The sequence below is a fragment of the Struthio camelus genome, chromosome 5, assembly GCF_040807025.1.
Source record: "Struthio camelus isolate bStrCam1 chromosome 5, bStrCam1.hap1, whole genome shotgun sequence".
NCBI classification, from domain to species: Eukaryota; Metazoa; Chordata; class Aves; order Struthioniformes; family Struthionidae; genus Struthio; species Struthio camelus.
The window spans coordinates 34,229,039-34,249,293 of record NC_090946.1 but is presented as its reverse complement, the minus strand read 5'-3'; the positions used below and the strand labels follow the sequence as shown (position 1 = coordinate 34,249,293).

The 20,255-nt window shown below is 38.0% G+C and overlaps 1 long non-coding RNA gene across 1 annotated transcript; it reads right to left on the bottom strand.

The window, feature by feature from the left end:
• Positions 1-4,208: 4,208 nt before the first annotated feature.
• On the bottom strand, positions 4,209-20,026 carry LOC138067462 (uncharacterized). Its single transcript, XR_011141442.1, has 6 exons — positions 19,760-20,026; positions 14,936-15,204; positions 13,570-13,765; positions 13,119-13,207; positions 9,784-9,816; positions 4,209-4,330 (listed from the first exon to the last, which is right to left on the bottom strand). It is a non-coding gene; the product is annotated as an uncharacterized lncRNA (long non-coding RNA).
• Between the last annotated feature and the right edge of the window lie 229 nt (positions 20,027-20,255).

The following is a 20,255-nucleotide window of genomic DNA, read 5'->3' as shown; positions in this document are numbered from 1 at the left end:
CCCGTGGGATTATTGTTATCAACACAGATTGTATATTTAAATGTTAGCGCTTTTGGAATTTGCTTACTCTCTTGGCAGTAGCAGTTAAATTAGTGGCAAGGAAAACTTGTAAATTAATAAATGGAACTAAAAGAATTTGATTTTCATAATAGAATGAAATAATACAACTAAAATGTTAAGAAACCAGCAATTTAAAAATGCTTCTTGAAGCATTTAATGAAGCCTCTGACACAGCAGATAAAGAATCTATGATGGTGTAATGTAGTACAGGAGCACTAAAATATCTCATTTGTGATTTTATCACATAAGTGAACTCTAGCCAGCACCAATTAATTTTGATAAAAATCCTATTAGAGAGTGCATGTGTTGGAGCTCTAGAAGAGGAACTTATGTGGCTTACAGCAATATAAAAAGATATTTTTGCTGGAATTCCCTTAGAGGATGAAATTCGGGACTAGCTGAAATCAAAGGCCAAAATTCTACTGTCTTCAGTACAGCAGCATCTCCCCATAATGTACGTTTGTGTGGATTTTATTATGCGCACAGACCAGTAAGTGAATGCATCTAAAATTGTGATTACAAAAATACACCAATGGAGAATGGTTTCACTATCACATTACATTGCGCTTACATTGCTAAATGTAAGCAATTTTTAGGGAGGAAGAACGGAATTCTGTCTCTGTCAAAATTGCTTAGGTTTTTATTGCAAAAACAAAAACTTGTAAAAATGAAGTTCCTAGTTTGAAAAACGTTTTTCTTTTCTATTTTTCAGCAGAAACAAAAATATTGTGATAAAAAAATTCCTTTTCAGAACATTTCTGTTTCTGAAAAGTTCAAGTTGTTCATGGGGAGCTGTAGAACATAATCTCAGCGCATATACACAGCACAGATCTCATTAGGTGACTCTGGTAGTGGCAGCGTGCATTCTGCATAGACTGCAGCTGGGCTGAGAGACTGATTGTAAGACAATTTCAAGGAAGGAGGAGGATTTTACACGCATTTAACTGCAATCTCAATAAGATATGGTATTTTTGAATCAGATTTGCTCCTGCGTCCCTAGACTGCAATCTTATTTGCTATAGTTCAGACCGGATTTAATTTTCATGATCAACCCTGAAACCAGATTTTGTAATGGAAATGGTTGTAAATGCTTCAGTGTAGCAAATCCTGCCCTGCACACTTTTTGTGGGCTCTAATTGCTGATGCGAAAGTATAAGAAGAGCCTGTACTGGTTTAAGCCAGAAAAGCTACTCTTTTGGCTGGAGGGCAAAGCGCTCCCTTGGGAAGTTGGGCACCCGGTTCTACTCCCATCAACCTTTTGTTCCCAGATGTAATTTACAGCTTGTGTCCTGCAGAGAGTTAGGAAGATGAACAATGGCTCCTAGTTGTTTACTTCTGAAAAGGGCAGCAACCCAGATTGGCACCTACTGCATGGATTCCTCAGCTTGTTTTACTGGTTTGCCCCAGATCCCTCAACAACTCACTAAACCAACACAGTAAAAAAACTCTAACAGCCAGATTCGTTCAAATATTCTGTAAGGAACTCTTTGCAGCAAGGCCCCCTTCCACTTCAAAACATGTGGCCCCACCAGCTTTCTTACTCCTAGCAAGCAGCCCAAAGCATTTGGTCCCTGACTGGCCCGCATGGCTTGCGGCAGAGTGCCGACAGGAAGTCCCAGCACCAGTCACCAGGCATAACTTTCACACCATATACCCATTTAGCTTTATTACATCACTTCCCTTCACTCAAGGGAAGAAGGGGAAATACATTTTCTCTGTGGCTGGTTTCAGTATTTCACTACCCTTCTTTCTCCTCTTCTCGTCCTTCCCAGCGCACACCACGGGATAAGAACCTGGAAATCCGAACGTCAGAGCTTGAACTGCCATCTTTGTACTAATCTTTCTGTTCGTCTGCTTTCCTTACTTTCATTTGTAGTTTACCAATAAGTAAATCAAGCTTATACTGGGCCATCTCCAGTATGTCCTGTTTCTCTTTCACCTCGCACTTCTCCCTGCTCTCTCTTTCTATTCTCTTCCTTTTGGTTCTGCTTCTTGACTTCTTCTACCTCCTCTTCTCTCTTTCATCTCCACTCATTTCTCCCTTCATTTAGCCTCTTGCCTTTTCTCATCTACTCTGCAGTGTGTTGTAATAGTGCAGTCAAATATATGTAAAGCTCCAAAAGAGCAGGTGAACATTACAAAACACAAACATTCATGCTGCTCCGGAAACACTTAGCATTTGCATAAGCAAACTGTTAATTGCACCTACAGATAAATCCTTGGAGGCTCTTATGCCTCATATTGGACCTAACCAGAGCCCTTTAAAGTCAAAGGAAGTTTTCTACTGATTTTTGAATCAAGCCGGCTGTGAACAGCGTCTGCTTTAGTCTCAATATCTATGTTACGATAACTTTGCATACTGTGTTACCTTTTTTGCTGTATGTATATAATCTGCAAGGCTGGGGATTGCATCAGATTTATAGCCACTGATAAAATATTTTCCTATCTAAAAAAAGCAGAAATCAAATTCTATTTGGATTCATGCATGGAACAACTTCTGTTCACACAGTGTCTGTTTGTGCCAGCCTTGTCATAGCCGTATATAACATAGCCACATTTAGGCTGTACCCTAAACATAGCAGTGAGAGTTAAGCCTCTCTTTTCCAGATTCAAAGAACACTAAAAGCAGACCTGACCTGTACATAAACAGAAACATTGAACTTCAGCAGTTTCCCTGTAAGTCAGTTTATGACCCCTGTGAAAGGTGGAAGGGAAGGAAAAGTGTCCTAACTTTAGACCATAATAGGCATGTTTGTTTTCAGAGAGGAAGATAATAGCAGGTTCCAGTCTGGCTCTGGGAGGGAAGGTGCAGGCGTGCGCACGTCATGCAGTGAACGGGGTGGGGAGGCTGAAAGGCATAGCAGCAGTGGGTTTGGGACTGCTAAACTTGCTGGGTAAAATACATGTGAAGCAGTCTGCACCTATTCTTGTTTTAGGGAATGCCTCACTGTAGGAATAGCATCTTTTGCCTCAAAAGAACGTGCCTTTTACCTCATTGGACCTACAGACATCAGCAGCAACTATTGTTTTTCCCCCGGAAATTTAAACCCTGTTAGTCCTGCAGGGTAAATATGGCTGATACTGAATGAACTTGGCTCCTCCTTGTCAACAGCAGTAGCTTGTTTACTAAGATTTAATCCTTTCCACCTGTGCAAACCCTGCCAGAGTCTGGACAGCTGCTTCCCTGAACCCATCTGGAAGGCAGGGAGCCTGAAGAGGTGCCTCAGGCCCAAACAGCCCTAAAGAGCCACCCCATGGAAGAGGAATACACAAGGCAGGAAACTCTCCCAGTTTGCTCCTGGGAGCTCACTGGGTGTGCAGAGGTGGCAGTTAGGAAAATATTTTTCACTTCTGAGCTCTGCACGGTTTATGTGGGAATTGTCAAGAAAAATAAACAATGACTTCGGAGGGAAATTGCTTTCTCTACATAGATAAGCAAAAGACTATAATTCTGGGTGTCTCTGCTGGCAGGGATTTGCACAAGACTGGGAGAGAGGCATAGAAAATATATTTTATAAAATTTCTAAGAGGGGCAATTCTGTTTTTGCACATTTCCACGTTGGCTGAATTTCTAGTAGAGAAACAGATATGGAGAGAGTTGAATGCTATTATATATAGCAGTGAATTAACCTTAGAAATGGGAATTGTCATATTAGAACACACATCCATTGTCTAGTTCAATGATTTGGCTTAAGCAATACTGAATGCCAATATTTTAGAAATGAAAAATATCACTTATTTAGAATATGATAGCATAGTTTATAACAGTTAGTTATATATCTCTTTCAACAGATAGCAGGAGTAACACAGCTGCATTCAAGAAGGTATGTTTTTACTGAGCAAAAGCTGATATTACTTGCATTTTGTTTGCCTTGTCTTTTCTTTAGTACTGTTGGGTGGCAATAATTTATTGAAGTTTGGCTTTTAATTTTAGACCTCCATATCATCTATCCTTTAAGTGGAAGTAGCAGTAGACATTCTGTAACAGTGGCCTAAACAGAGACCAAGTATCCAGAGGATATATTACTACTGCCAGTTTGATTACTAGTTAATGCTACAAACTTGGGTCAATCACATCTTTCTGTCTCAGTTCTATCTATAGGGAGTCTAATCATGGCAAAGTAAAGAGCAAAGAAGGAAAACATTACCTTCAGTATGATTCTGAAAAAGTGCTTGTATTCAGCTGTGGTTGCAGTCTTTTCCGGGTGACTTTGAGAGACATTTGAACTGACAGGATCTACCAGCAGGAGATATTTATGGCAGAGAAATTCTATAAAGAGGAATGAAATTCAATGTTTTATGCAATTGTGAATTACAAAATTTGCACTAGATCAGTGCTTTATGTAAGTGTTCTAACCAACAAATGACACACCATCGCATGATTATCATTGCTAACAACCCCCTATCATTTTTTGAGTTTGCATATTGGAGTTTTTCAGTCATTTGTGATTCAGCAGTAAAGAAAATGTTTGCTAAGAAACTTACAAGGTTTTTCCAAATAATGCCTGTCTAAAATATTTGCAATGTGTTCACAAACTTATAATTTGTAGAAATGTACAACCGGTAATAAATAAAGTATTAAGAGTTATTTGTTTGCTTCTAAAAACACTACTTATGTATGCTGTTTTATTGAAGCGTTGGAAGGCAGGTCATGTCTGAACAGCATTTTGAACAAGTCAAATCTAGAAAGCTATTAAGACTCCCTGAGATGTTAAAGTTTCAGCCAACTTGCACCGAATTTACAAGAAATGATCCACATCTGAGTCATCAGCATTTCAAAAATATGAGAGCAAATTCAGTAATGTACAAATGGATATGAGAACCAGCAAGCGAATCCGCAGTTCATCTGCTGTCCATTGTACCTCAAAAGCCCCTCTTCCTATCTTTTGCACGATACATTAAGATAAAGATGTTTATACACATGAAGACTTATCTGGGATTCATACTCCACCCAGCTTGCTTTCTATAACCATATTGCCAACCTTTCTTTAATTGCCACAGGAATTTAATGAAAAGTTTACCTAGGGCAATGGGTAGGAGAGGCAAAGAGAACAGAAGGGAGAAAAAAAGAGTCCTGTTAATCTCTGCACTCCACTATCTAGGAAGCAGGAAATGCTAGCCAATACCATAAAAAGAGTATCACGCTACATAGCTCTTTGAAAGTCTTGGTACAAAATGGAATGTAGTGAGAGCACTCCCCCAAAGCTTCTTTCCCTTATATAGGAGGCAAGTCACTATTGGGCATTAGCTAGCCTAAGAAGGATAGATCTAGATCCACATCAGCTCTTACAAATGTATTACTCCCTAAGTAACAAATTATACAAGGCATATCTCAAGGGACATAGATGTGAGAGAGATAGACTATGAATGTTCAACAGCCTGGTTCAAATAAAGATATAAGGATACTAAAGCTTATCTCAAGTATTTAAGGATTCCTTTTTAACTTTTCCCTCCTATATGCAAATTCTCTGTTCTTCAATCCCAGTCTAGCTAGGTTTTCCTCTCTTCTTAATCACACATTTCTCTACAGGCAGATATCTGAAACTCAGTTCACATGGCCCAGTCTTTGTTAAACTTAGCAAATTCCAGTATACGTTGCTCTTTCTCTAACTAAGCCCATTTAAGTATTAATTGTAGCACTTTGAGAAAACATAGAGAAATAAAATGATAAAAACTCACTATTAACTACGTGATACTTAGCCAAGAAGAAGAGGGGGAACGGCAGAAATCATTTCATGGCTATGGCAAAGGGAATGTGGAGTCAGTACAAATATACCATATGCTGCCAGTCACATGCAGCTGGAAACCCTTACTGAATGTCTGAGGAGTCTTCCAGATTACAGGCACATCATCTGTAGAGCACAGGCAGCTCCTTCACACAATGTCAAAAGATGAGAATTTTGGAGAACAGAAATATTGATTTTCTCTAATTACAAATATAGATTATAGTCTCCATTATTCAGAATGTGATTGTCTGAATTAGGACGCGGCCAACATCATATGGCTAAACACACACCTACGAACGAGTGAGACCAGAGTATATGATTGCATTGTTTTTTTAACCTGGGATGCTGAGGACATAGATTGAAGTCCTTCACCTGCTATGACTGCTTCAGCCACGGTTTCCATCTCCCAAGTGCATGTGCTAGCTGGTGGACTGTTTGGTATCTGGGTGTCTCTTAAGCACTCATGTTGAGGTTGCTCCAGTTTGCTTAGACAGTTACAGAGATACAGAGCCAGAGAGAGAGAAACCAAACCTATGGCTGGATGACTTTGTTAGACACTCTTAAGGGAGAATCAGGGTCCTTTTCCTCCCCTAGTAGTTCAGTATGTATATGCCCATCTGCACAGCAAAGAAAGCCCTAGCCTGCTGTCAGCTGAGCCTGCTTCAGAGCTGAAAACACTGTAGCTAGGGTTATATGGCACTGCATTTGAGATAATTAGCCTTGCTGATAAAGCTAACTAGCTAGGGCCAGCTCCATTCTAATAATGATCTACCGCTTTCAAGAACTCGTGCCTGTGCATAGCTCTGCCTCGCGCCATGTGAATGTACCAGCTGGGCACTTCTCTTCACTCTGTCCTACTGCATGTTCAGCCATGCCCCTGCTCCCTTGGGGAGCGCTAAAATAAAGAACACAGCACATTACAGGATCAAGTCATAAGTCACCGGCAACATTGTCCGTGACCTTACAGATAGGAAAGGGGATATCTCTCGCTCAAGTCTGGAGCAGTCTGTCACTTTCTTTTTTTTTTTTTTTTTTTTTTTTTTTAAACAAAACTCCATAGCCTTTCAGATTTAGCTGGTGTGGATTTAGGCTGAAGTAACGTTCAGTAATAGATTTCAGCCTTGCCACGTAATAAGTTCTTTGCCTAGGAATAGGAAAAAATCCCCTAGAGATTTTCAGTTATGTAAGGGATAAAATTCAGACAGGAAAAAATTAGGCTGAATATTAGGAAGGCCCTGCTGTAATACCAGTTAGATATTGGAGTAGCTCCTGAGAACACATTCATCCTTGCTCAGAGATGAATAAGATGACTAGATCTTTTTAGCAATGGGATTGTGACTCAAGAGCATCCCACATCTCAAGTGCCACACAGCTAAAACTTGAAACACCTGAACAGCCACTGAAATAAGCACAGGCATTAATCACATCAGGTGGGATATGCCACTCCTCAGAGACTTTACTGCAGACAATGAGGGCTTTCAGTCATGTTGCTTTCAGACTGAAACTCAGCAAAATTCAGTTCCTCAGTTTCTTGAAATATAGGGCTTTTGAATTTAAATGTTTCTCATCTCTATTCATGTTATTGTTCATCTCACAGACATCCTGGATTTTACGTTCCTCAAGAATCCACTTCATGATCCCTCAAGGATGAGAGACTATCAGCAGATGGCCAGTTATATAGGTGAAAAATGAGGAATATTCTGAATGTGAGTTTATTAAATTTGTCCTTAATGGTCTCTTACTTTGTGTTCAAACATGGGAAAAAGCTATCTGTACTTTCCTCCAGCTAATGCCCCTACCATGAAAAGACAGCACCATGTTCGAGGCTGTGCAATGCAAGTAGCCCATTGCAGGATCAAAATCCTAGAATAAATTCTACTGCCTTGAATATTGCCTCACAGATTCAGTCATTGCTTTTAGCACGAACAAGAGAAAAAACATTGTCTGAAACCTGGCAGAATTCTCCCTTTAGCCACAGGCATTGTAAATAAACAAATCTATATAAAACAGAGCTCGCTGTAGAAGACATATAGTGACCTGCAGGGTCAAGTACGATCTCATTGTCATGCTAGTATACATCCTTCAGTGCTTTCCAGCCTGAGCTGTGACTTTGAAAATAATGGTCAGTCTTTCGCATGGTGTGAAATACTAGGGAATATTGGAAATAATAACAACTGTTGAGCTCTGATTCTTTTCAGAAATTCTTATGGCTGGAGTGGTATAGTGGGATAGAGATCATAGAAAAAAGGGCCGCAGGTTTTGAAATATGGCTACCACGATTGAGCTAAGCACGGTCTTTTCTGGTTGACATTATTTTCATGTAGCTGATGAATCACTTTGTGCCTGCTGCAGCTAGGAAACACAAAATACATAATGCCCTCTTGTTATAAATACAGTGGATGAGTAATGAACAAGCTATAGGATATGCTGGGAGATATGTTGTTTGCTACACAAATATCAACTCTGGAGAGACAAACAGATCTCAAGCAAAATGTGTACTTATCCTTCAGATCACTCTTTAACAATGCTCATTCATGTGCACAAGGCTTAGCCATGCAAGACTGACCATATAAGCAACACTAAAATATCTTCATAAACCTGAGAGCCATGAGACACGTCTCACAGAAAGCTGGGGGAAAAGAGGGGAGTTCCAGGGGTTGTTCACATGACAGTGGCTCCTTCTCCTTTTCAGGGCAGAGTTGAGTTGGGCTGGATGCACAGGGCATCTTCTTCCTACAGGCAGAGACTCAAATTCACCAGAAGCTTTAGTCCCAGCTGAGGGTCCCACATTCCCTATTGCTAAAGTAGTCCCAGAACAAACCATGTAAGGATTACGAGCTACAGTTTGATCCTGTATGTGTTTTGTTTTCTGGCCCCGTGTCTTTAACGTTAAAACTCCAAGATGGAGTTGTCCTCTTAGGGGAGAAATAGTAATTTCTTTATATGACTAGACATTTTTTTTCAATACCAGTTGAAAAATACTTGTTCCCAAGAAAAACTTGATGCAGAAACCAGTGTAAAACAATAAAGGATAAAATAATCTACTGAGAATGGCAAATGTGAATGGCAGGGGAGCATTTATTTCTGCCAGTCTGAACCATATCACCATTTCCAGATTCAAGTAGTGTCCGTCAGCCAGTTTGATGGTTTGTGTGGAGAGAAATCTGAATTCAGATGTTCAGCCCATCTTCAGAAGAATTCTGACCAATAAACAACCCAAGTAGCACTCAGTTGTATCTTGCAATGACTCCAAGCATGACTTTATAACAAAAGGAGAACATGATACAAAACAACAGTTGTAGAAACTTGGTCTATTCCATACATGAGGTATTAAAATGGAGGAGCTTGATTTCCCCCTTTTTTAATCATAACATTTGGCTTTAGGTTGGAATCAAAAACTCTCCCTAAAGCTGAACATTTATAAGTGTAGCAGTATTTTCAGTAAATCAGTATGCCTCACTGGGCCAAATACTGTGTTGACTTTTCCCCATGTGTATACCCCAAAAATCCGACAGATTCTAGTGGGGAGAGGAAACTCCGAAGTCTCAAGAATTTCTACAACCTTAGCTTGTGTTGCCTGTTAAATCAAGGACACACATGAATTGGCATCTTTGATGAATCCTATGAGGCAGAAAGAGGGGCAAACAGTAGAGAAGAGGTGAGCCTGAAGAGAAACCAGAAACCTGCTTTAAGCCATAGTCTCAATTCAGATACAAACCTGAGAAAGGACATGTGAGCCATGACATGGATAGAGCACTCATTTCCACCCAGCAATTAAGACTGCACTGTCTCAATCCGTAGTCATTTGCACATAATCACCACCTACTCGCACTCATTCTGGCTAAACAGAAATTCACTTAAATTTATTTTTTAATTTAGCAAACACATTTGTTCAATTATTTTCAAAAGCTTTTGAAATGGAATCAGAAGTCGACTGTGAGGTTTATAAATAAACTCAATTTTCCATATGAACAAACACATTGTTTTCCACATCTACCTTAGTCCAATCATTTCTTTCCTCTGCAAGTGCCTATAAGTGAAGGAAAAATAAATAACAATGTCAGGCATTTGGCAATGAAATCTCTCTATTATAGTCATGAAATTGTACATCAGAAGAGAAGCTGCAGAACTTAATTAAAAGGAAACACAGTTGCAAAGTTGTAACTTTGATTTTTTTTTAGATACAATTTATTTTAAACTTGCAGAAATCCTCAACATCCTCTGAAGGGAAATAAAGGTCTCAGCCATACAGAGTGTAGAAAGTACAAGACTGGCATTCAGACTGTCTTGACTTAAATATTCCTCTGTATTTCTCTGCTATTATCAGCAGTTACTCCACTATTTGGGTTCTCATGCCATTATTAATGTTAGTTTCTGTTGAGGGCAGGTTTTTTTTTTTTTTTAAGGAGAGAAACTATGGCAGAAATATTGTTTCTCATTTGCTTGTAAATAGCCATCATGTTAGGCATCATCCTAAGTATATTTTTAAAAGCAAGGAAAAAAAAATCTTAGTCATGGTATCAAGTTTTTTTTTTGTACCTATTTTTATTTTGACAAGCAACTGAAGGATGAGACTCTCTGCAGTAGCGTTTAGTTATCCAAAGATGCTTGGATGTATATTTTGAATTTTTATTTATTTTTATATGTGCGTGTGTGTGTGTGTGTGTGTGGGTAAAAGAAGAAACTTTATGAATTACCCATCACATTTAAAGAACAAACGCACAAGAATACGTAAAGAGAAGATTCCTGAAGGACTTCACTAGAACTCAGCTGTAGCATTAACCCAAATGAGAGCACCACTTCTGGGTATCTCTCTGCAATAGCTTGGTTAACTTTGCTAGTGATTTCCTTGAGAAACTTAATCCTGATCAGGTTTAGATATGATGGGGGTTAAAACTGAGCAGCTCTTTAAAGACAAGGGAAATTCTAGACATGCAAAAGGTCACTACTGCTATTACTGACTACATTTTAAAAGAAAACAGTCTGATTTGCGCTCTTTGCCGTGAGAGTGGAGGAACGGATGTTTATTCTTCCAGATACCTCTTTACACAGGTAGCTTCCTATTTGCTCTTGATGCTAGACACCTACTTTCAAGTGAGGGTCCAGGGCTGTAATGCTATGTGAATGGAAGTATTTCCTTACAAACCTGAGCAGTCTATCTAAGCCTCAGAGAAATGGGAGATTTCAGAAACAGCCCTACTCCTCTCCTCAGCATTTCTAACCCTAGCCATAAGAGATGCCTCTTGTAGATCCCATTTTGAGATCCCTGACCCTCCTTGGGTGCTGTGTGGGGAGCTCTGGGTAATAATTTAAGGTTCTGGCTTCCATTTGGGGAGCCATAGGGCCGACACACCTAATTATCAGGTATTCAAATGCTTTACTGTGTCTAGTCTAAAAAAAGTACGTTCTTTGGAAATAATGTCAGTGATTCTGACTGGTTTCAATGGGACTATCTACAGGCTGAAATTTGTGAGTGAGTTTAGGTGTTTTACTGAATGAGAGCTTTAGTTTAGTTTAATTTGCTAACCGACCATCGACAGACAGAGGCCTTTTTATCAATTTTTCTTCTGCTTCTTCTGTTCACAACTGTGCAAAGTTAATGCAAAATGCTGCCATTTTATTTGCATATTATTGGACGCTGCTTAAATCCCCCATATCAGCTATTTGGGACATGAGGCAATGGCAAAACATGTTTTCTGTATTTTTTCCTGAACTCTGTAATCTAAGTCTGCCCACAGTTCAAAACATACTGCAGATCCCCTAAGAATAATTTAGAATTATATAATGCAATTGCAATATGCATTAAGCATGATAACAACTTTCGCTTTTTCACACCTTAGACCTGTAGGATTGATGCTTTTTTGCTTGGTGTTCTCTGTAATATAAACATTCACGTTGCTCCTGGATTTGTTTGGAAAAATAATATAAGATCATCCAGCAAAGCATCAAAGAAATTTTGTTTTTAATCATGATTTCCAATCTTACATATCAGTCTTTCATATCTTACCAGTTTAAAGTGTGATTTGCCTGGAGTTATTTGACCAAATCATTAAAATATTCTTTGATTCCTGACGTCTTGTAAATGGATTGCCAAGTTGATGCTTTGAGCTTGTTTTAGATCTGCTTGGCTCAAAAAGTGTAGTCAAGAAACTAGGCCTCTATTTCTGCAAATGACTCAGAATAGAGTAAAACTGGTTTTCCTTTTTACATAATTGCATTTTCCTGCAGTCAGAAACTGAGTGTTTTGAACTGTGGGAGGCAAAGAGAACACAAATTTTTTTAGGGAGCAGGAGATAGACTATAGCAACTGAGAGGTGGGGAGCTGAGCTGAGCTGGGAGGGAGCAAAGTAAACTGGTAATTAAAGGAAACAGGAAAAGCAATTGTAAATAAGAAAAGAGAGCTCAAAATGTAATTTCAGGTACACATTTCAAAATATAGATTTTCCCTTCTAGCCTATGAGGAAGTGAGAGAGCTGAGTTTGTGACAGAGATGTAGATGGTCTTGTCTCTGCCTCACTAAAGTCTATAATGCCACAGTAGTGATATTAACTGCAACAGAAGCATGTGCTCGGGGTTTTTTTTTTATTGCGTAAGAACTAAAACCTGCATCCTTCTGCAATGTCTCCTCAGACCAACTTACTGAGGAAACTTCTGTCATCATAATATTTTAGTATTTCAACTTCCCCTTTCTACAGTCCCCAAAAAGCCCTGTTTCTCCTCTACTGCCAGTAATCTCACCTCTTCCACCATAAAAAACACCCAATATTCTTACCTAAATTTAAAAAATAGGTATTTCACATTTTTTCAGTCTTAACTAGGTGTTATAAAATTCTTATTAAACCAAATTTTCTCAAGCAGGATGCTAGGCCAAAAAAATTGAATCTATGCACATTGTCTTTGAATGATTATTTAAAATTTTAACTTGAAGGTGCATATGATGGTGTCCCACCCATATTCTCTGGCATTTTCACACAGTAAGCAGCCTACCTTCATTATGTGGTAATTCTCAGGATGTCTGCAATGATTGACAGCACATGGTTGAAGGTGTTGGACACACAGACATGTTCTATCACATTCCCTCGTGAATGCAGGTTCCTGTGTCTTTGTACAGTCATCAGTGGCTCACGATACGGGCTCATCAAGTATCTGCTTCATATTCTGGACAGCTTCAATTATTTCTAACTAACTGCTGCACAGAAACTATTGGTGACTGCACATTTTGTTCAGTCAAAAGAGCTCAGGACATAAAGAAATTCCCAAAGATGAAGGCAATTATATACCTGCTAAAGACTCTCTGAAATGTAACTCTTTATTATCTTCTACAATACTCACTAGTACAAGAAGTATTCACGTGTACTTCTATTCTTTCAGCCAACGGATGATTTTTTGGTTTTAGTTCTTCTGTTGTACTCATTGGACTACTGAGAATTACGTCAAAAGAGAACAAACAAAAAGATTAATTACTAGTTCAGAGAATTCATTCTAGATCAATACTAGTTCAGAGAAATTTCTGTTGAGCCTGCTGCCCTTTCATCTGCTTGATTAGATAAACAACAAAACCAAGAACAGTCTTATATCTCCTCACTTTTTTAAAGGTATCCACAGGAGTAAATTCCTTCCTGACTCCTGTAAATATCGTTGCATACTAGGAAATGAGATTGGCTCCCTCTTTTATTCCTATTCAGTTTTAGCAAGACAATTTTTCCCTGCTATACTTTCTCACTGCACTTCACAGCATACACATTTACTGTCTTTACGTAGAATGCATGCATGAGAGACTTACTTCTGCTAGTGACATTTTTTTTCCGTAGAACTTAGCAGATTGTAAGATGAGTACTCCCCAAGCAGCAGTTACTGTCAGTTCTTCCACCACCAATGAGATCACAACTAGAATTAAAGAATTTCCTATTCCATTGCACATGATGTTCTTTATTTTCATTTGATCTCTTCCCCAAACCTCCTGGCCTGAAACACAAAAACTGAACATAATTTATCTATTTCGCTCAGCACATTAAGCAAAGTGATTATAATCCCTCCCAGCTCCTACTTTAGAGCACTTTAAAGAATGTCACTGTTCTAACTTAGAAGTTAAAATGATTGCATGTTTATAATAAAGTGTATTTTTCCTTATGTTCTCATTTATGCCAATTCAGATCTTAATGGAAGAAATTTTTAGATTAAGCAAGAAAGTGAAGCAGTTCCAATCAGTGCAGAAATGTTTTTGTTGAAACTAGTTGTTTCTCCTTCAAAGTGTCAGACAGACTGGCTATTCATCTGTGAAGTCCTCCAAAATGGATTTTCTCATTTGAAGAGATTAAGTTAAAATATGTGTTAATCAATTCTCTCTTACTGTTTTGGCCAGAGGAAGTAATTGGTATTTGTCTGCAATTAGAAATAAATAAATAGGTCACTCCTGCAGATACTACTTTCAGTTTTCTTTCATTACAGCACTGATGTAGCACAGAGAAGAACAAAGGAATGATTTTGCACTCTGTGTTGAGGTAAGTGGTCCCACTGGCTTGAAAGGGAATGCACACAGGGAAAGTGATCTGAATTTTGCAGCAAATGAGAAAAATTTCCTAATAATAAGATTACCTCCCCAAGGGAAATAACACAAGATATATCTAATAGAGCCCACCAAAGCAATGGATAACACAGAATATTGAAAATGTTCTTCTTTGCCAGGACTAACAGACTAATTTCTACATTTATGCCACAGTCACATTGCTTTGGACATATACAGAGGTGTACATTTCAAAAAATGATCTTAAATAGGTACACTGCTGAGAGGATCTGGAGATGCAGTAGAGTGATCAATGGAATTTTGCTTGGCTTTTGCATAATGACCTCCATGGTAATTCATAAATACGTTTGGACAGGGGCAGAGGAGAGCAGGGGATTCTAAATAGACAATGCTTTCTAAGAAAATACTAATACAGCACCACTTCGACAATCTTCATGCGTTTTTCCTGCTATCCTATGTTTAGTAAAGCCCTAAATTATCCTAGTGACCAAGACCTCAGCCATTATTTAAAAACATCTCTGGAACAAATCTAGTACTTCCACGGTAAGATGTTCTTGCAGTTACATGAGATTTTTCTAAACAACAACAGAATCAATAACAATTCAAAACTTCAGTACTTTGTTACCTGACGTCCTTGAGAGCCTTGCTTATGTTCACTTCATGAGGAACAACAGACCGGCTGGGAAAAACTTACTGAAGTCCATCTTAAGCAGGTTCCACAAGGAAACAAGGTGTACTGCTCTGCCTTCCACCAATTCCGTCACAATTTTGTGATCTCAGAAATAAAGCGGTTACCATCCGGAACAACTCCTTTCTAATATATGCATTCATATGGCCTCTTGAATCCCAGAATCAAAGCTTCATATGGTTTTAATCAGAAGGCATTTAAGTTACCTGGAAGGGCAGGAGCAGCAGAATTAGTGCCTCAAAGTAGCTGACATCATAGTTTGTATAACTATATTTCCCTTTTTCTACTGCTTTTGTTAAGCAATCTTGTATTCAGCTAAATAATATTTTGATTGATACTGACACACTCAGTTTTCCAGAGAATCGTTACTGTTGCAAGTTTAATCCATACCAGTAATTACATCATCTTTTGTCTTCAAAAAAATAAACTGAAAAATCATATTAAAGAACTCATTAGCAAAAATAAAACTAGAGATGATGCATAAGGTTTTCTTTAATTATGATAACAGCAGATTTCAGAGGATAGTTGGACTCTATCTGAATTTAAAGAGAATATGGATGACAATAATCTCTACTTACATGCTTGATTTCAGTGTTTCTATATTTCTCCTTCAGATTAAGTTATGCTACCTTAGACATTATTTTAACATCCCTTGTTGCAAAAGGGATGCATAATATATTGCTTCTGAGTCTTGATACAAAGATGCCCATTTCAGTCCATCATTAATTATATCTATTGGTCTGACAAAATATATTATGTTAGCTTAAAACACTTGTTCAACTTTAATTGCCACTTAATTAAACATTGAGGAAGGGAATCATTTTTCATAAAGCCAAGACTACTAACAGCAGTTGCTCTGATTGTCTTTTTACATATCAAGAACAAACCTCTTTTGTAAAAGCAATTAAATGTTCTCTTTTGATGTTTACAAAGCAAACATTGCAGAACTGACTGACTGGCTAAAACTCAGTAAAATGCAAAAATGAAGGCAGGCTATTTTCATTCTCCATGCTAGGTAAAATGCAAGAAACAAATAAGCAGAAGGAACTGTGAAAGGCAAAACCGTTTTTCTACCAGAACATTTTCTGAGGTACAATAGTTAAAAGTTGATATATATGGTACAGCTATAGATTCTTCATTTTATGTATAAAATGGACAGTAATTTTGTGGTTTTGGTCATGGGCTCCATTAATAATGAGATGCACATTTTATAGGCACACTGAGTATGACAGTCATTATGAACTTAATTGAAATTCACACTGATGATATCATCAGCAACAGCAGTGAGGATGGAAAAAAGCCAAGGCATCAATAGCTTCTCAGAAGACCCTGAGGAGGATAAGCCATTGCAAATAAGCAGTGCGGGAAGATTACTGTATATTACCTAACCTTACTGAAAGATCTGTCAGTTTAATTAATGAACTCAATATCACTCCCTTGGTTTTAGGGATACAGGATGAAAAAGGCACACATCAATACTATTAGTTACTCTCAGAAAGTTATATGAAGAAATGAACTCATATTGAGGCCTATGTTTAACCAAGATGAGTTAATAAAGGGGGAAAACAAAGACAGTAAAGAGAAGACCAGGGTTTATTGAAGATTATTTGACCTGAAGAGGAAAACAGAGTAAGTAAATAAAAAAATAAAGATGCTTTGTGAGAGCTGCATCTATATATGTCCGCATGCTACAAGTAAATCCTTATGGAGATGCATGTGCATGAATCCCAAAGCTGGATATTGAAATAGCATGGCCATGGCAGTAGTGCTCAGCACAACACGAACAACTCATTTATGAGGCTGGGTAAAGACTTAGGTGAGTTTTTTAGCCAGAGTTTTAATCTGTACTGTCACTGCTGAATCCCATCAGTTCCCAAACCAAATATTTTACATCTAACACAGTCTTTTTTAGCCATACTTCTGATAATAGCATAGTCACAGGCTTTTCCACTGCACTGAATATTTGTTGCACAAATTCTGGAAGAAAACAGCTGGTGATTGTCCCCCCCCCAAAAAAAAAAAAAAGATGAAGGCTCCTTGAACTGGATGTTCAGAATGCCTAACTCGATGTCTAACGTACTTAGCTAGATCATGTTTCATATGTTGTAGTTACACTATAAAGTGCAGCAGCTGGTGAGCGTAAGTTTGACAATGCCTCCCAGCAGACAAAGTCACTTTCAAATGGTGATTCCGAGCAGTTTGCCTGGACTTTTGAATTTAGCCCTGAATATGTCTTAGAAAGTAATGACATTGTTCCCATTTTGTAGTTAGGCTAGGAGGACCCACTCATTGACCTAGTCCACTCAGAATTTACAGTTTCCTTTTCTTTTGTAATTACCAGGGAAAATATTTCCCAATATAAAGGTCAGCTTAATTCCATCTGGACTGTCAGTGTATCAAGTGTCTACAGTCATCAGTAGCAGACAGTCTTTAAAAACTACCAAGATTTTGGTCTTGCTTCTATGCAAGCCACTAGGGGAAAACAACTTTAATGGCTCAGCCTTAATAAGTGACAAGTGACAGCCTTACTCCTAAGTGCTAATTTTACATTGGAAGCAAAGATAATACTTAATCAAGGAAGACATTGAACAAAATGAAATAGCTGAATTAGTTTGGAAAAAATGAAATTGGATGGAAAAAATAAAAAAATTTACATTTGTAAGGAAAAAACAGAACATGCTACTGTGTGATTTTTTGTTTAAGATGCTTCTATTATCAAATTAATAAAAGCAAAAACCAGAAAAGGGAAAAATAGCTCAGATGTACATTTGCTGTAATGTACAGATAATACCATGTGTGTGTCAGAATCCCATTTCCAGTTAGTTATTCATCATTAAAAAAATAGAAGAACAAATGCACAATGCTATCTTCTCTTGTGAGATTCAGTTTTCTGCCTAGCAAACTGTTCTTTGTTCACAGTTGTAAAACATGACATGCAGCTGTACTAAAATGCAAGGTTCAGGCCAACCATGTGAACTAGACTGCTGTGTATAACTATTGTGTCTGGCCATTTTTACCACTCTTCCATGTTTTATATAGCTATATTGGAAACTATTTTGTATTCTTTTACTGATTAAACATGTTAAATAGTACGTGGGCCTAAAAAACAGACCCCTCTAGAAATATTTCCATTTGCTAATGATTCCCTATTTACAGTTACTTTTTCACATCTCTCAGTCAGATTTTGTTTTTCTTATGTAACATTGACTAAACTTGTACAATTTGAGTTAGAATACTCATGCATACCAAAAATACGCATGCACTACATTTAAGGGTGAAATCTCTTCTGCTCAATTGCTCCTTTGTGTTTCCAATTTCTGCTAAATAATTCCTACAGATTCTCAACCCTATAATGCTTTTAAGCTTTTCCTGCTATTGTTAAAACTCATTGTCAGCGGCTGATATAAGACCAGCAGACTCAGACCCAGCTCTCCTCCAGCCAACTCAGCACTTATTCATGGAAGACATAGCATACCCTTTTTGTCTAACGGCCTATGGTCAAGTGTTTGCTCAAAGAAAGTTTACTTCTATTGCATAGGCAAGAAACTGGCAGGAGGTTTAAGATTTATATCCTTCCGCAGCTCTGGCGGTAGCCCTACCACTACTGATATTATTTACACAGAATTTTCTCAAGATGAGGGAGGAACGGTATGAATAAGTTGGGTGAAGATCCAGGAGATGCAGAGGAACGCTAATCGTTTCTGCTTTTTTTACTGTATTAATCTAGCATGTAAGGCGCGATGCTTTTGAGCTCGCATAGTACAATATATTTATATTATAAAATAAGAAAAAGAAAAAAGCTCATACATCACTAAAGGATTTAACTATTTTCATCATTCCCATCTCCAATTCAATTGTATTTGCTTTGTAAAAGCTTAGCGAAGATTGTATCAAAATTTATCAAAGGGATTGGGAAATCAGTTTTAAAATTAAAACTGGTATTTTATTAAAATATCACCCTAGCATTCTATATTAAAAACAGTTTTAAAACATTTTTGACTTTTTTATGCTTCTGGGCCTTCACCAAGTTTTCAGTTAAATTGTCCTGAATACTGTTTATATGCAGGTCAACTTTTCCCTGCCTGCTATTAAAGCAAGTGTATATAGCAAGCCGCTTTATTCATATAATTCATTCAGTCCACTGTAACAGATTATTTAACTATAACTTTTCCTTTGACACTCATTTGTTTCAGTTCCTTTCTCTTGCCTTCCCTTTTTAACTTGTCTTCAATTTCGCATCCACTAAAAATTTCTTGCAAGAAATGTCAAACTTAATGTATTATGCATTTGAGGAGATAATTCAGATGGTTTCTTTTGCAGTGTGTATTTATGTTTAATATGATCTCACAAAGAACTCCCTTATCTTGGACAAAGAGCTCTCAGATTTTGGACTTCCCATTTGTTCAGCTGAAGATTTCTGTGGTTAGTAAGGCTGGACAGAAAGAATGAAGTAAAAGGAAGTGAATTTACTTAAGGACAATTTACTCCTACTGTAAAGAAATCCAAGATAGGTAAGGAAAAACCCATGAGGTTTCCTTCAAGCAGTCTACTTTGTGATAGTTAGCAACCTGAGGCCTTTTAGAGCTAACAGATGAAAAGGTCAACCGTCCCTGATTCTTGGAAATTTGGGGTATAGTTCTAACCATACATGGACAGTCACCCCTCTACTGCCTCCACACTAGAACAGCCTGCTTCTTCCCGGTTCAAATGCTTAGCAGCAGCTTGTACATCCTTACAGCAGGCAGAACAATGCTTACACACCTGAACAGCAATGTCTTCCTCAGAGATTTCCATGTAGAAATGAACTTGATATAGGTAGGTAGTGGTCAGAATATATCACCACAGTCTTTCCCATCCTCAGAACTAAAAAGTCCATGGAGCGCTAGTAGACGCAGGGAAAAAAAAAATGACGTCAGAGATTTAAATAATGACAATAATGGCAAAGGCCAAGTAGACAGTGATCCAAAGGAAGAGAGAGAATGCTCCAGCATTCACTCAGTAGTCTTTCTAGTCTTATTCTGCGCTTGCTTGAAAGAGCTGTTCAATGTATCAGGTGCCAAGGAGCAAAGTAATAAATGTTTTTGACCTTTCAGTGGTTTGGGATCATAACAGTTATGCTAAATCTCCCCCTCACTACACCTCTTTCCTCCCATTTGCTACCTAGAAAGCCCCTAATCTTCAAACTCTTTAAATTTGCCTGTTTAGTCCAGGAAAAAAAAAATTAAATCCAGCTTTTCTTCCTGAGTAGAGAAGGACC